The following is an 18,477-nucleotide window of genomic DNA, read 5'->3' as shown; positions in this document are numbered from 1 at the left end:
AAATGGTGAGATAACTAAGTCCTCACAAGTTCCTATCTCATGCCTCCCCGAGCGTCTATGATGACATTCGGTCAATAGAACGGCGTCGACTGGGTGCTATCGCCTTCTGCGTTAGTAGCAGAATGAGAGGGTGCAAAATGGCTTGTAGGTTGAAGCCCATCATAAAGTGCAGTGTTTATCATAGTATATTAAAACATATAATTCTGTTGTTTATTACATCCTGTATTAATACTATTATTATTATTATTATTATTATTATTATTATTATTATTATTATTAGAAGAGCGTAACTTACACTGCGATATTAACTGTTATATTGTATCATAGCATATTATTTCATATATTATCGTCTTACACTATTTTATGTTATTATATAATATGTTGTATGGTATTATACTGCATTGCATTATATCATGTTATATTGTATTATATTATATTATATAATATTTTATTATATTGTATTATATTATATTATATTATATTTTATTATATTGTATTATATTATATTTTATTATATTATATTATATTATATTGTATTCTATTCTATTATATTATTGGGTTTATTATGAGTAGTACTAAGTAGCTCTGCGCAAAATATAAATTTGTTTTCCTTAAAAGTTTTCATTTTTAAAGTAACTTTTAACTAAATATCAAGGTCGTCACAAGATGAGCTTGGTCCTCACTGGTTCCTGTTTCATGCCTACACGTGTGTCTGTGGTGACAATTGGTCAATGAAATGCGTTGATGGCAGAATAAGAGGATGAGAAATGACATATAAATTCAAGTTATATAATATCATAGCATATCGCAACATATCATTTTATTCATTATATTATTTATTATATAATTCATTATACTATATTATATTGTTTTTTATTATTATTTTCATTATTATATTTATTGTTATTATAATTAATTTGTCATCAATAATAATAACATATATTATTTTTATAGATGTGGATATTATTATTGTTATTAGAAAAGAAATATTCTACTTCCTGCAGTATTGCGAAGATAGAAGAGCGTAACTGACACTCTACATTAACTGTTATTTTATATATTGTTTTATAATATATTATATTACATTATATTATATTATATTATATTATATTATATTATATTATATTATAATATATTATATTATATTATTTTGTAATCTATTATATCATATTATGTTATATTAATTTCATTACACTATGTTTCATTGTATTTTTGTATTTATCAATATAAAACATTTTGCACGGGGGCGCGAAGGAGAGGGAGCATCAGGGCATCGGACGAATTGATGACTGGACGAGGGATTGTGGATAGCCAGCCCAAGTCACTTGAAGGAAACTTGTTTCCTTCTGAAGGTTTGAAATGAGTCCGACGCGCCCTTCTCAAACAAACCATCAGGTGGGTTCAAGCATGTATAGCGATATGCTTCATCCATGCACTGGATATTATGGTTGGGAGAGCATCTTTTATTCCCGCGGAAAACGAGTAAGTGACTCTACTTACATATCCGCCCAACCCTTTTTGTTCGCTTTTCGGTAACAGCTATAGTAAGAAGGTGAATGGATGAGTCATATCGGGGCTACTGTAAGTCTACCCGCATCCACTGGCAAGTCCTTGAACTGATGGTGGCTTCACTTCACATCACATCACATCACATAATTTCTGGTACTTCTGGAGCCGGAGTCGATTGGTATGGCCATGACAAGTTGCATCATTTCTGAATCAATTTTTTTAAGGATCGCGCTTAAGATTTCTTTTTCATAATAGTACTACACTGCAAACCTATTCAATCATATGTGAGAAAGTAAAGTGAGCTTAATTTCATCACATTTGATTACTATTGTCGGTATCTCTGGAACCGAAAGGTGGATATCGGCAAAGTTCATTCAACCATAAACTATTATGACCTACAAATTTTTTTACGATTCTCTATGACGGGGAAAAATGTACCTGCAATTGGTAACTAATGAATAAAAAAATCTTGAAATTGACATTTTGATACTATGCACCCTACCTCTGGAACCAGCGGTTGGATCCTAATGAAAACACAGACATTTGCTCGACCTTCTGAGCCTCGCTTCAAAAGTTGATTTTCACAGTGATTGTATAGCAAAAACAATGATCAATAATGTTTGAAAGAAATTTTAGTCTCTATTCTATCTACCACAAGTTGCTGTCAGAGAGGATGCTTTAATGTGATTAGCTATAAAAAAAAGTTGCATCTGTATGATATCAATTACCAACGGGCGTCAGTTATCCTGTGAAGTCGAATCTGCACACTCATGCTGTAAATTGCAGGACTTTAATTTTAACCTCGAACAGACTTTTTATCATGCCTCACTGTCACCGACTTTGCTGAGATAGCTTTGAAGGTATGAGATTATTCACTTTGTTACAAGTTCCGTGTTGCCAGAATGAGCTGATTTGTAAACGACATACAAAACGATGTTCAAAACTTTCCCAAAAACACCCTTTTTTGATACGTTTCCTCGGAATATACCGAACCGACGAAAAAAACACGTATAATACCATATTTTCAAGGTGTGATTCCTAATTGCTACAGCTAAATAGTGAACGAAGGATTATGTAAAAACAAAATTTTCGTGTGATATAGAAAGTCGGTTCCGAATTAATTTTAAAAGCAACTAAATCAACAACTATTAATCTGAATCTTAGTGTGTGAAAATCTTTTCGACCATCTCAAAGTAATTGATGTGAGCTTCGATCTAAGAGCTAAGATCTAAATTATACAAAACTAATCTCTGACTGTCTAGATCTCTTATTAAGTAAAGACGCATTGTAACGGATATCGCAAATATTGACAGAAAAGATCCGTTGGTTTTATAGCACTGCAGAAGACACGAAACTATCGGAGCTTCTAAAGTGTGTCAAATAGCTTCGAGTGATGGGAAAAGTTTTCCCCTGTCAGAAAACTTTGCATTCTAGGATAAATCAAACAGACAGTAGAAAGTGACTCACAAACAAAACGAATTTGACAAATGCAGATTTGGTTTGACTCTAGGTGAGTTCTGTTTTCATTACTGTTTGATGTGCTGCAAGAAAAGATACCTTGCAAATTCAGTGTCAGATTAAAAGATATTGAATGCTTGCTATCACCTTTCATTTTTTGTCGCTAATAACTATAGTCGTTTGTAACTGTAGTCGTTCATAACTATATATGGAATCACAATTCGTAACAAATTTTCGGATGCGATTTTCCGCATCGCATTGGAACGTGTTTTATCGCGAAATACCTAATCAAATAATTGCTTTTGTCCTGCGGTAGATAATAGAATTATTGACTGTTTCGAAATACGAATTTTCCCCAGCCTTCAGCATTTAAAATCCACTCAACGCAATTATCGGTACGGGGATAACTAAACACAAATTGCTTTTTCAGTACTAGGAATTTGTTGTGGGGGCGCATTTCGCATACAGCTTACAAAAAAATGCATCCAACGTTTATAGGTCCATTGAAGCTTGGGCTACGATTGATCCACTTTTATATAATTGCTCATGCCGGGCTGTCTCTATCTCTATCTATCGAAAACCAAACCAACCCAGTGCATGAGAGGCTCTAAAATTTTCATCAAAAGTCCTCTGCTCTACCTATCCGACGAGTACGGTCTCGCTTGGTCCGGAATCCGGTGGTGAAATTTGAGGCTGGTGGTTGACGAAAAAAGAGCTAACCAACACGTTGCAAGGTGCGGATGCTTGCACGATCAATTGCACCTCGGTCATACGGAAAAAAATATATATCGGCAGAACAGAGCACGCCGTGGTATCGCTGTATTGCCACCAAGCAATATCAGATAAACAGTCATGAACCGAAACACCCAGTCCCATGGCTTAGATTGAAAACAGCAGTACACATATTTGAAACAGAACCGCACCGACGTTGGTCAAGCCTACATGGCTAGCAGCCACGCAGAGTCGATGTATTTACACTGTAAAGCCCACCACTGAGCGCATGGTGTCCAGCCCACGCTAACAGTTGATTCGAATCCTTTTGTTCCGGTTGCAGTGTTTCAAATTCCTCAGCGTGATCTCGTCCCCTAGCAACCGATGAAATCCTTTTATTACCATTTGCTATGCTACTCGGGGTCGATTCGCTGTGAAAAAGTTAACTACTGCCATTCGTATTGGACTGGTTTAAAATCATTAAATTCGTCCGTCCGGTTGGGCAAAGTTGGTCATAAGCGATGATTTTCTTTCAATCGAGTAGGAATGCAGGCGGCTAAAATTTGAAAATGCTGATACGAATGAGAAGATACAATTTTTTGTAACACTCCTAATTTAATTTCCCTTTTAAATGTAAATTGAATTGTGTTGATCGTTTTCATTTGAATTTTAAAGATTTAGAGTTATCTGTTGCGATCGAGTTGTTGAATTCATTATAGTTTAAATTTTCCAAAAATCAAAATTCCACTAATGCGAGGCATATTCCAAAAGTAAGAAACGGTTTGTCATAAAAACCTTTTTTAATCCACCTAGTGGTGTAATGATGTCTTCTTTCTCATATTACTAATGTTTTCAAAAACATCACTAGAAGATTCTGTCCCGATTTTTTATTTCAAACTTGAATAATAACTTTCTTTGGTATAAACCACCATCATCTTTTCCATTTGTTAACAGTTAAGTCAAGTTAATATAGATTTAAATGTGCCAACCATGTACGGTATACAAAATTGAACAAAACACGCTGTGTGCTAGACGGTGGCGTTTTCTTCTTCCGTACCGATTTTGCATCAAAGTTTGAAAGTTTTGATACTCATTTCCCTATAATTTCGAAACCGGAAGTCGGACCTGGGTGCAAATGCACAGTATCTTTTAAGACACTGAAAGCTTTAATGTAAATCATAATTTGTGAAAATCTATTTAACCGTTGCTGATAAATCGATCTGAATCAACTTTTCGGGGATTTTTTAAATAATTTCAAGACCTTTCGTTTGCATCTTAGATTGTAAAAATCGGTTGGGAAATTTTCGAGAATATTGAATGTGCATTTTTTCATCGAATTGCACACAATGACTTGTTATTCCGGAACCGGAAGTCGGATCGGGATAAAATTCAATAGCGATGTATGGGGCTGTAAGACCTTTCATTTGAATCTGAGTTTGTGAAAATCGGTTCAGTCATCTCTGAGAAAATTATTTGTCATACACACACACACACACACACACACACACACACACACACACACACACACACACACACACACACACACACACACACACACACACACACACTCACTCACACCCACACCCTCACACACACACACACACACACACACACACACACACACACACACACACACACACACACACACACACACACACACACACACACACACACACACACACACACACACACACACACACACACACACACACGCCTCCGGACATCAGTTCAAAAGTCGGTTTTCACAGTGATTGTATTAATTTTCGATATGAGAAAGGCAAAAAGTTATATTCATATGAAATAGGTTTAATTAGAACGATTAATTTCCCATTAATTTGCTTAACTTTTTCACAATCGCCGATCACTACAAAGCATTTTTCGTAGCGCTACACCAGCTTTCTTAACCCCTCTGCATAGAACGTTATCGTCGGCAAGATGAGTTTCTACGATGTGGAGACTGTAGCGCGTCTAAAGAGACAAAGCTCATAAGCCAGTGCAATAATCGTCAACCAAAAATCAGATCGCAGGCTTTCATCAAAGAAAAAACTTTCCACGGTTTACAAACTAGACCAACTTAGTCAAGAGCATTTGGTCATCCATTTTTGGAAATACAACACTAACCACGATGAATTATGTTGCTGTCAGAGTGAAAGCGTCTGGCTACCCGTGTGAGCTAGTTACATTTGATCAGAGCAAACCTGTCAGAGTGAATGCAATGCGAAAACAGTACATCGCATTGAATCGCTTCGCTTCGGTCCGCTTTCCGCGCTCACTCTGACATCAACCTTAAAGTAGAAAAAAAATATTTTGCTCACAAAACTCCAATTACATACTTCACAGCTGGCGGGACGTTGTTTGTTGTACGCAAAGATAGGAAAATGACTACCGAATCAAATCAAATAACTGTTACAATTCGTCGGTTTTGAAATATAAGCAAACGGCCCTTACTTTTCGAATATGCCTCGTACAATGCTTCAGATGCAATTGTTGGAGGGAAATCTCAAGTTTGTATATATCGACTGATTTGGAGTTTTATCGGAAGAAGTGCGACGTTCTCAGTCAATAGGAAATAGGCAAACAATTTGTTTATAAAATTGCCCGACGTTTCGGTCGTTTTTGATGGCCTTTTTCAAAGGAAACTAAAAATATGCGTTTATTATTAGACATTTTATGGATTGATTATCCTAACGTACTTTGTGGACTCACTTGGTCTTTGATTTCCAACGGTAAGATGTCTGTTGTCTATTTACGGTAACATATGCAAAACAAACTATGATCTTTGAAGAACTTTTCAATTTGGTGTATGCAGTAAATATGACAATTATTGGTTTGCTGGTTTGTGGATACAATTACGTGATGGGCATGATCGATGTCTCCAATTCGGTCATGCGAGTCATGCCAATGTAATTCATCTTGCAGTTTCCCATGGCGGGCTATATATAACGTTGAACTGTGAAAGCAGATCAATTGGTTGTTTTAAAATCGGTAAAATTCTTGATATCGTGTTGATAGGTTTGGTTGAAATTGTAATGTTATCATAATCAGTTTTGAGGGTGTTTATTATTACTGGTGAGAGTGATGTTATGTATGGGAGCGATCTATATATCGGTGGGTCGGTGCGTATGGTAATTTGGTATGTGTTATTGGTTGTAATTGAGTTTTACTTGGAACTATTTGGTGAGTTCCTCGCCGTTGAGGCGGTTTCTTTTTTCACAAATAACTCAATAACTCTTATAATTATAAATCAACGAGACTGACAATAACGATTAGACCAAAGCAAGTTCACAAAGTACCTTAGGATAATCCATATACCATTAACGTCCACACAATGTCTTATAATAAACGCATATTTTTATTTTCCCTTGAAAAAAGGCCATCAAAATCGGCCGAAACGTCGGGCAATTTTATAAACAAATCGTTTGCATATTTCCATGTGACTGAGAACGCCGCACTTCTTCCGATAGTTGGAGGGAAATTCTTTTGGACTTCCTAAAAGTTTTTGCTGGAGCTCTGTTCTTGGCGAAAAGGTAATCTAAAAAAACTATTTCTCAATCTAGTGCTGTGAGAATGCAATTTCTTGAAAAAAATTTAAATAGATTTTATAATTTCCAGATGAATCCGCACATTTCAAACAAGCCCGGTCGGAATCGGTTAAGTTTTCTCTGAGAAAATTTTGTGGTTTGTCCTTTACGTCTGTTATACAATTACATATCCAGAACGAGATATTGAATTCTGGTTGTTTTTTCAAATCGGTTGAGCAATCTCTAAAAAAAACTGTGCGGATAGACAAGCAAGTGTGGTTTTTCGGCTATGTCATTTATTCTACTATATCTACGAAACTGAAACTGTTGTGTCGTTCCCGAGAAAATTGAGCATTGGATATAAAAAATGCGCTTAGTCGCTTAGGATACGTCAGTTATACTATTATATTTCCGGAACATGAAGTGTGTGGTCTTCGAACTTAATTAATAAGTTAATATCAGCTTTCCAACGACCCCAAAATTGTTCGAATCGGTTTAGCCGAGAGCTCTAGGAAAGAAAAAAAAATTCACAAATCAGTTACGACAAAGCAAAGCCTTGGTATTACGTTTCTTTTGTGGAGTTTGACCTCCTCTTTGAACAGACTTCGCAGTCGATTCATAGCGTACAAAACTATTCCATGGCTATTGCTACGATCCTACTGACACTAAGAATCCTTCTAAGTCGGGGCTCGAACATACAACAACTGGCTTGAAAGACCGGCGCACTATGCATTGAACCACCAACTTGGAGTTACGTTACTTATGCCATTATGTCTCCGAAACCAGCAGTGTCTGAAATTTGATCCTCGAAATTGATCTATGACCTAATAGAAGCATCCAAACGAATTCAAAATTGTAAAAATAGCGAATAGTCAGTAGTCACTGGGCTAGATATGGACTATACGCTAAATGCGCAAGTAATTCGAAGTGCAATTCGTTTACTTTAACATTCAAATGATCCAGCAACGCTATGTAGTATTCGCTATTGATTGTGTTTCCTTTCTCAATATAGTCGATGAAGAATATACCATGTGCATCCAAATGTACCTTCCCATTTGATTGTTGTGTCCAGGCTTCCCAAATGTACCGCCGCGCGACATTATTATTGAGGCTGTCTTGCTACTCTTTCCATGACAGCCTTGTGATAGGTTTCATCACGACAGCCCTTAGACAAATAGTTCTGTACAGCCAACGTTGCCGTCATTCCCTTCGTTCGACAGTTCATTCCATCTCAAGACATTTTGTCATGGTCCACGACAGCCGAAGAAGCATGAAGTTCTCGCTGATGCGACAGTAAACTTCGGGTATCAGTCACTGCGTTGTTTCTGTCGAGAGCAAAATATTACTCTCCCTTGACCAGGTCTGCGACAGTAGCCGGTGCGGTTCAAATTTGTTGCTCTTGGTTTGCTATGAAGATTCGAGGCAAGCATGTGGGTTTTAGTTTTGCCTTTGGTGATTGCTTTGCGCAGCGGTTGATCATTGCGCATAGCAATCACCGTTGTTAAGGCATTGATAACAATATTATTGATAATTAATAATATACGAAACTACTAATACGAAATGGATTGAAGAACGGACTTTGGTTTAAATGAATAGTCAATTTTTTTATTTTGGTCGATCTTCTATGAATCGATCGATCAGTGAAATTCTATAGAAAGAAAAGTTTGTTTTCAAGAAATTATATTCATAATTAAAGAGCTGAGACAGTTCGGCGTGCTCGTTTCAGGCAGTTTACGTTCGGTTTGTGGGCAGTAACATTCATAGTGTAGGCGCGTACTGATGTGCTTGAAGCATTATTTCCATCCTCTTTATCTCTTCCTTCAGAATATCAAGGCGCGATCGTTTCTTATACAAGTGTATAAGTCAATTGAATCAGATTTTAGATGTAAACGGTGAATGAATGTTTGTAGCAAAAGATATATTCAAATTAAAGATTCTGTATTCGATACTAGTTAGCGTGATTCTGAATAGCATTCAACTTTGCGGTCGACTTGTAAGTCTACGGGACTATTGCATGGTCAGTGTTGCAATACTACGGACACTAAGAATCTTTCCAAGTCAGAACTGAAACATACAAAATCTGACTCGTTAAGTTCGTTATATGTACATTGACCAATCGAATAAAAACCTTGAGTGCAAAATTTGGAGTCGGAATTAGCAATGCAAAAATCATTTAGAAACTTATTTGCAGGTACCGTACAACAAAGCTTTGAATGCAAAAACTGAATGAAAAATTGCGGTTCTTCCAAAAAACATGTTTCCAAGCGTGGAATGCAGCATGGTTGCCCGTAACAGATTCGAATGTTTATTTCGTTTTATTTAGAAAAAAGTTTTAGTTCACCAAGTTATTTAATAATGTCTTTCTTGAGTAATATGGTCTCAAGCCTTCCCGACATATCCAGTTATCTTCTATATATGAATAGTATAGTGTTTCTATTAACCTGGAATATATTCCAAAATACATATGTATGTGCTGATAATCTGGAATTCATTTTTTTCCTGTTATGCATTGAATTATCTTATCTCTAGAAACGGCATATTAACTATTATGTTATTTTGGTCATAGCTACCAGAAGTTCACGACTTTTACACACATTAAAACTGTCACTTTACATTGTAAAATTTAAAACTCGGTTAAAGCGCATCTTTCATCAAGTAGAAGCTTGTGTTCAGTATATTTTGAATTCTTTAGCTTAATGTCGTTGTTTACCACAAAACTTGATATAAAAGTAACTGAGCTGCAGTTAAAAGGACAATTTCATGTAAACTTTGAGAAGTATCTTAATCATTTCCTCTATGTGCTTTTACGCTCAATCCAATTTTGGAAATGTAGATGTTGCAATCACGAGCGCACGCAGAAGAAGATGCGATGCCTTGAAATTTCAAACAGCACATCCAGTTTCTATGCGCTTGCTACAATTCTCGTACACATTTTTGGTTCTCTGTTTCAGTCGGCCCTCACGCCCTCACATTTCGATGCACTATAGATTCATCGTATTGAATTTCATTGCCGGTTCTGGTTAGGAAATTTGGGGATAAGTACGATTACCTATAAAGTACACTTATATTTCTAAAAATGGTAAGTAACAAAAACTACCTAAACATGAATTCAAGCTCAATTTGGTTTTGAAGAATCTTATATCTGCCATTGGAATTATAAAAATTTCATAGTGTGTATACATAGATTTTGATTTTGTCATGAAAAAAGGTTTTGAAATTACTTGAAAATTCGACTAGTGAAAGTTGACATTCGACTAGGATAAGTTAAGCAATTCCTCCGTGTGTATGTATGTGTATTGTATGTGTCAAACAACGTCACTCAATTTCTCAGGCATGACTGCACCTATTTTCCCAAATCAGGCTGAAATGAAAAGGCTGCATAGGTTACTATTGAATTTAATTCGGATCCGACTTCCGCAGTTACAAGTCTAAGAATGTCGAAAATTTTCTACTCTAATTGGCTAAGTAGCTTGTGTCCGCATTAAAAAAAAAAACAAACGTTTGGAACTTTAAATATTGTAAATGAATAGTGAAACATTCTGAGAGCCAAATTCATTGCATATATTTAACAGTTTTCTTTCTGAAAAGAAATTATGTTAAAAAAATGAAAAATGATATATTGAAAAATGTAGGTGTGATTCCCCGGTGAACGACCACAATTAAGTTTGAAAGCGGGAATAAATAAATATAATAATAATAATAATAATAATAATAATAATAATAATAATAATAATAATAATAATAATAATAATAATAATAATAATAATAATAATAATAATATTAATAATATTAATAATAATAATAATAACAATAATAATAATAATAATAATAATAATAATAATAATAATAATATTACTCAGCACGATGAATAGTAGCCATGTGATCATTGAGTTTGCTATGTCCAGTCAGAGCTCTGACCAGAATACTGCAATGATGCTTGGAAAAATACAGTAGACACTTTGACATTTTCAGATTTAAATCTGGTAGACATGCTTTTGTCTGAGCGCAAGTTTGCAAGCTGCGCTAGTAGCTGGCATGTTTGGATGCAGCCCAAGAACGAATCTTGTGCTTTTTCCAACTAGTTGAAAGTGGTAAAGCTAGTTCAGGACCAACGAAATCATTCGTTTCACCAGCTCTAGCCAACTCATCAAATAATAATAATAATAATAATAATATTGTGGCTGTCATTTCCGACCCTAAAAAATTCATTGGTTTAGTTATCCTAGGAGAAACAGAAAAATCAAAACGTCGTTATTCAGAATAAGGGTGCATAAGATATTTTCGGAGTATTATCAATGAATGCTAGTGTATCTGTTTCTTAAGGAATAAGAAGGAAGCACTAAGGATGAATACTTCAGTAATTCAGATATATGAGCCGTTACACAAAACTCTTTGTTTATCTTTTAATTTTCGTTAGTTATTAAAATTCATTGCCTTCGCCGACAGTATATATAAATCTAAAACAATTTCTTTATTTCACAATGGTAATGTAATGAAACCCTAAAGTTTCCTGCAAAGGTAATCCCAACAACGCAATCGTATGTACTAGTACCATTTCATTGAGGCAGCCGAAATAGTGCGAGCGCACTATGAACCACAGCTCGTCTCCAGAAACAGCCGGTTTATTGCTTCAAGAGACATTGATGAGACAGCTGGCTTGCGACAGCCCTTCGTAACAGTAATTCCCTAAAAATCAAAGGATGTCTTCGATTTTCTAAGGCTGTCCCCGTAACATTTTATGCGAATGAGCGAACAGAAAGAAACAGGATACAAACAGCCCGTTCGGTTTGACTACTCGCCGGATAGAATACTCTCATCAAACTGGTGAGTAGAAACTGTCTCAGTGACAGCATTCATTTAGGCATGCGAGCGCTGTTGCCATTACAGTTCGGCATATGCTCGCACACATATTGTAGACTGGGCTTTCGACTTTGCGCTCCGACAGTTCATGCTATCTCGTGGCGGATGTCATTGAAAAGCAGTACTGCTGGGAAGCCTGGTTGTGTCTTTGGGCGCTTCGGACGTGGTTCACCGGCTGCAGTCACCTCAGATGATGATTGTTTCGATTCCAGAGTGAATTGGAGGATCCATGTTTCACAAATTGTTACATTTTGATGTAAATAATCTGACTTATTACTTATTACTTGTAAACATGATCAAACAGTGACCTGAACCTTCAACACGATTTTTTTAATCGACTGTGAGTAAACGCGACATGCACTTACTCATGGCCAAATGTTCATTGTCAACGCACTACCTTCTGATATCTTCACGGCTTCAGTTATCTCACGCAACTTCAATTAACAAATTATAGATAACAAATTTATGGACTTTTTTGTGTTTTCTGGATTAACCACCTCAATTGGACAACCAGAATATTCCTCATCATCGGTGTCTGCATGATCACGTTCAAATTCAGCACACCAACAACAACTGGTTATTTTTAATGGAGCAGAGGCTGGTTAACATTTTTGAAACCAAGCGTCAAATCAAGCGAATGCATTGAGAACTTGACAACCGCGAACCATCGGAAATCTGCGTAAAAAAATCACGTAACTACGAAAATTAAAGTTAATTTTCAGTTGATTTTACCACAATTAAAATAATGGTCAATGCAATTGCATTCGCTTCAGTTAACAACGTGATGCACACCGTTGAGTGTGAGAATATTACATACAAAATCCCTGTGTACATGGCTCGCAGGCCAGCGATCAGTTCGTTTGGTAAAATATGTTGCAATACGGTGAAGTTTTTTCCATCGAAAGGGAAGTATGGCGGAATTTTTTCCCCGGTATCCGGAATAGCGTGCGAGTGGTACGTATGCGACTATGTAAGGCAATTCCATCTTACATCATTTGTGGTCGAGACGGGAAAAATGCCATCAATTGCCATCAATGTACAACAAAGCGCATCTATAGCAACTACCAACGAGCAAAATACTACTATTAACAAGGAAAAAAAAAGAAAACGGATATCACTCACAACACCGACGATTAAAACTGCTACTACTGAAGTAAGGGTAAAAGTCTCTTACATAAAAATATCGAAATCTCTGTTAAAAATGGACAGATTTCAACAATCCATGGCTTGTTGGATAGCTTTTTCCGTGTTAAGGATAAGTCTAAAAACGTATATTGTTTACAAGTACAATTGAAATAAATATTGTCAAAAAAACGTGCTTAATTCACCTAGCAGTGAGATGATACCTTTTTTATCATCCGCATGTGTTTTTTTGCATGAATATTCTTCGGTGTTTTGTTTTGTTCTCATGACATTATTTTAATGACCGTCGTTTCAAGCGACAAGTTCTATTCACTCATTATCCTGTAATGTCGAAATTGCAAATCGAATCGAATTTGAATCTAAAAGTGTAATAATCGATTGAACATTCCCTGATATGTCGAAGTAAGTTCCACTTTAGAGTTTTTCGCCATTATTTACGGTACTTCCAGAACCGGTATTCATGAACCAGCATAACCGAAAACGATTCGTATGGCCAAACATCGATATGACGAATAAAGTGCAATAGCTTTGAATTCAACTTTCAAGCTTTTTGGTATTGTCATCTTCTATATCGGTTTGAATTTTAAAAACTCATCACCTTGTAATTCCAGAATCGGAAGCTGGAATCGAATAAAATTCACCAATTTTGTATGGTACCATAAGGAACCGGAATTCGAAAATCGGTGTAGCCGAAGTCAGTTAAATCCACCTTAGGAGCTGTATAGTTTACATTTGATTCAAACTGTTTGAAAATCAGTATAAACATCTTTGAGAAATCGTGAATAAAATTTTTGGGTACCTTCCGAATCGAAAACTGAATACCACTACAACTGAAATAAGTTTATTTGATTATCGACTATCCAAATCTGCTAACCCGATAAGCCTGATTAATTTATGTGAAATAGACATTTTTATAGTAATCACCCTGTATCCCCGAAACCGGAAGATGAATCAGACTGAAAAGCAAGATGTTTCATAGGATCTTAGAACTTTTCATTTGAATCTTAGATGATTCTTAGATTTCATTTGAATCTTTGATCGATTCAGCCATCTACGAGAAAAATGAGTCATCCTGTAGTTCCGGAACCAGAAATCATATCCAAACATAATTCAGGAACCCTGTTTAGGAGTATACGTCTTTTAATATGAATCTGAGTTTGCTGAACACGGTTGAGTCATCACCGAGAAAATTGAGTGAAATTATTTATCACATACGCATTTTCTGATCTCGACGAACTATGTTCTTCCAGCAATTATTGCTGTAAGTAGTTTAATTCAATATAATTATGGAATTGCTTCCAACTGGAAAATGCTGCCATCATCTGGTTTACATATGTCATATTCGAATGATCATGTTGCCAAAAACGTACCATGCTAAATTCGGTCCGAAGCATAATGTCATGAAAAAGTAGTTCGTCGAGCTGAATCGATTGGTATATCACATTCGGTTCTCCGAGTCTCGGAAAAGTTTGAGCAAATTCTATTCATATTATATATATTATATAAATATATATATATATATATATATATATATATATATATATATATATATATATATATATATATATATATATATATATATATATATATATATATATATATATATACATATATATATATATATATATATATATATATATATATATATATATATATATATATATATATATATATATAAAGTAAAACTGAATATTTTGGCATAAAGCTTCGTATAACCGAGAAGTACAGAGTCAAGTGCAGTGGTGTCCACAACGACGGCAGAGCAACTGAGATAGCAGTAAACGATAGAAGACTGCCAATTGGAAATCGTTGGAAGAGCTTCACGTCGTTCTTCACGATAAAGGAACAGAGACATCAGCTACAAGGTAGATTTAATTTAATTTATTTTTTATTTCTTATATCTGAAATTTTACTAAACATAAGTTTTTATTTTGGTATTATTAATTTACAAAAAAATTTAATGTAATGGATGATCTCATGGAAGATCATCCGAATCCGATTGCGGATATTAGTAAGAGTTTAAATACTCCGAGGGCTAAACATTATCCACAGGGTACCACTGGGCCATGGATAGTCTATCTTAGAAAAAAAGAAAAGATTTTAAACTTGATGCAAATTACAAAAGATTTGACATCACATTTCTCTGAAGTTAAAGAAATCTGTAAGGTTAATAGAGATAAAATTCGAGTTGTTGCTAACGACTTGAAACAGGCAAACGATATTGTAACCTGTAAATTATTTGCTATTGAATATCGAGTTTACATTCCATCGAAGGAGGTAGAAATTGACGGTGTTGTGACTGAAGCAAGTCTGACAGCAGATGATTTACTTAAAAATGGAGTTGGCCGTTTTAAAAACTCCATGCTTGAGGGAGTTAAGATACTCGAGTGCAAACAATTGTACTCAGCATCTATTGTCGATGGAAAAAAGTCTTATCGTCCCTCAGATTCGTTTCGCGTAACATTTGCCGGATCTGCGTTGCCTAGCCATGTCTATATCGATAAAATTCGTCTTCCTGTTCGGCTTTTCGTACCGCATGTTATGAATTGCACGAACTGTAAAAAATTCGGACATACAGCTACTTACTGTAGTAATAAGTCCAAATGTATCAAATGTCAAGGGCCTCATAAGGATAATCTTTGCGATAAAGATGTTGAAAAATGTGTTTATTGTGGGGAGAGTCCTCATGATGATCTTTCAGTGTGCGCTGCATTTAAGCTGCGTAAAGACAAAATGAAGCTTTCTTTAAAAGCACGGTCTAAGCGCACATATGCAGAAATGCTCAAAACGGTCATACATGTCTCCCCTTTGGAAACCGAAAACGGTTTTTCAAATCTTGCGGAGCCAGAGGAATCTGACTCTGACGGAAATAGTGAAGATACCTCGTTTGTCACTCCTCAAGGGTCTGTTAAGAGGAGATTACCAAACCATAAAATACCAAAAAAGACACCTAAAATTACACCTTCAAAAAAAGATCCCCGTGTTAAAGCTAAAAAGCCAAATTTAAAACCAAAAACTGTGCCTCCTGGTTTGTCAAATTCACAAACCAATCCAGGAACTAGCTCAAGAAAAGACAATAATCCAGTGGGCTCTATTTCACATTCACCAACAGGATTACTGAAATTTTCGGAAATTGTAGAATGGATTTTCGCTGCATTCAATATTTCTGAACCTCTAAAGACCATCATAACAGCATTCCTTCCAATAGCTAGAACTTTTTTGAAACAGTTATCAGCTCAATGGCCAGCTCTTTCAGGTTTTGTATCATTTGATGGATAATTTATCATCCGCCGCAAATGATTCAATCACTGTCCTGCAGTGGAATTGTCGAAGCATCATGCCAAAACTTGATTCATTTAAAGTTTTGTTGCATAGTCAAAAATGTGATGTATTTGCTTTGTGCGAAACATGGCTTACATCAAACATAGCCTTCAATTTTAATGACTTTAACATTATACGTCTCGATAGAGACTCCCCGTATGGTGGAGTGCTTTTAGGAATTAAGAAATGTTATTCCTTTTATAGATTAAACATTCCTTCGACTTCTAGTATAGAAGTTGTTGCTTGTCAAATAAACATTAAAGGAAAGGACATTTGCATTGCTTCGGTATATATTCCTCCAAGAGCTCAAGTTGGACAACGACAGCTTAATGAAATTGTCGAAGCCCTTCCTGCTCCACGTTTGATTTTAGGAGATTTCAATTCGCACGGAATGATGTGGGGTTCCGTTTACAATGATAGCAGATCATCCTTAATATATAATATTTGCGACAATTTTAGCATGACGGTACTAAATATGGGTAGCATGACACGGATCCCAAGACCTCCTGCACGTCCAAGTGCATTAGATTTATCTCTTTGCTCGACTTCAATTCGACTAGATTGCACCTGGAAAGTATTTCCTGATTTACATGGTAGCGATCATTTACCAATCATCATCTCGATTAGCAGTAACAAAGGCATTGCTAATTCAGTTAATATTCCATATGATTTGACAAAAAATATTGACTGGATTAAATACCAAAGTAATATTTCAAGTGTCTTAACTTCAATGGAAGAGCTCCCCCCACTTGAAGAATATGACTTCCTCGTTTGTTCGATTCTGGAGGCCGCAGAACAAGCCCAAACCAAACGATTTCTTGGTCCATCGTCTAACAGAAGGCCTCCAAACCCTTGGTGGGACAAAGAGTGCTCAGATGCTAAGCACGCGAAACAAAATGCTTTCAAGACGTTTTTAAAACGAGGAGGAGGAACTCCTCAGAATTTTGAAAATTTCTTGACTTTAGAAACCAAGTACAAGAGCATACTTCGGGCCAAGAAATGTAGCTATTGGAGACATTTTGTCGAAGGTTTGTCAAGAGAAACCTCAATGAGCACTCTTTGGAATACGGCCAGACGAATGAGGAATCGTAACGTAGGAAATGAGAGTGAGGAATACTCGAACCGATGGATATTTGATTTTGCGAGGAAAGTTTGTCCAGATTCTGTTCCTACGCATAGCATTATAAGGGAATCTTTTCCAAATAATGGTTCCATTGATAGCCCCTTTTCAATGATGGATTTTTCCATAGCACTCATGTCTTGTAACAATAACGCTCCTGGGTTGGACAGAATTAAATTCAACTTGGTGAAGAATCTGCCCGACCTCGCAAAAAGACGTTTGTTGGAATTGTTTAACAAGTTTCTTGAGCAAAATATTGTTCCACCTGACTGGAGGCAAGTGAAAGTTATCGCCATTCAAAAGCCGGGGAAACCAGCTTCCAATCACAACTCATATAGACCCATAGCGATGTTGTCCTGCATCAGAAAATTGTTCGAAAAAATTATTCTTCGACATCTCGACACTTGGGTCGAGACGAACGGTTTGTTGTCAGATACTCAGTTTGGCTTCCGTAGAAATAAAGGGACGATTGATTGCCTTGCATTACTTTCGTCTGACATCCAAATTGCCTTCGCTCAAAAGCAACAAATGGCATCTGTATTTTTAGACATTAAAGGAGCATTTGATTCAGTTTCCATTGATGTTCTTTCAGACAAGCTCCACCAACATGGACTTCCACCGGTTATAAATAATTATTTGCACAACCTTTTGTCAGAGAAACGCATGCATTTTTCACATGGCGATTTGGCAACATTCAGAATTAGCTACATGGGTCTACCGCAACGATCATGCCTCAGTCCGCTCCTTTATAATTTTTACGTGAATGACATTGACAGCTGTCTAGTAACCCCATGTACACTAAGACAATTGGCAGATGATGGCGTGGTTTCAGTT

The 18,477-nt window shown here is 36.1% G+C and overlaps 1 protein-coding gene across 1 annotated transcript in view; it reads right to left on the bottom strand.

Annotated features, from left to right (window-relative positions):
* Positions 1–18,477, bottom strand: part of LOC131436528 (exostosin-1) — a 300,468-nt gene that overhangs the window by 140,678 nt on the left and 141,313 nt on the right. The window lies entirely within an intron of this gene.

This window comes from Malaya genurostris, chromosome 3, assembly GCF_030247185.1.
Source record: "Malaya genurostris strain Urasoe2022 chromosome 3, Malgen_1.1, whole genome shotgun sequence".
Taxonomy (NCBI): Eukaryota; Metazoa; Arthropoda; class Insecta; order Diptera; family Culicidae; genus Malaya; species Malaya genurostris.
The sequence above is the reverse complement of the archived record's forward strand: the minus strand, read 5'-3'. Positions and strand labels throughout refer to the sequence as shown.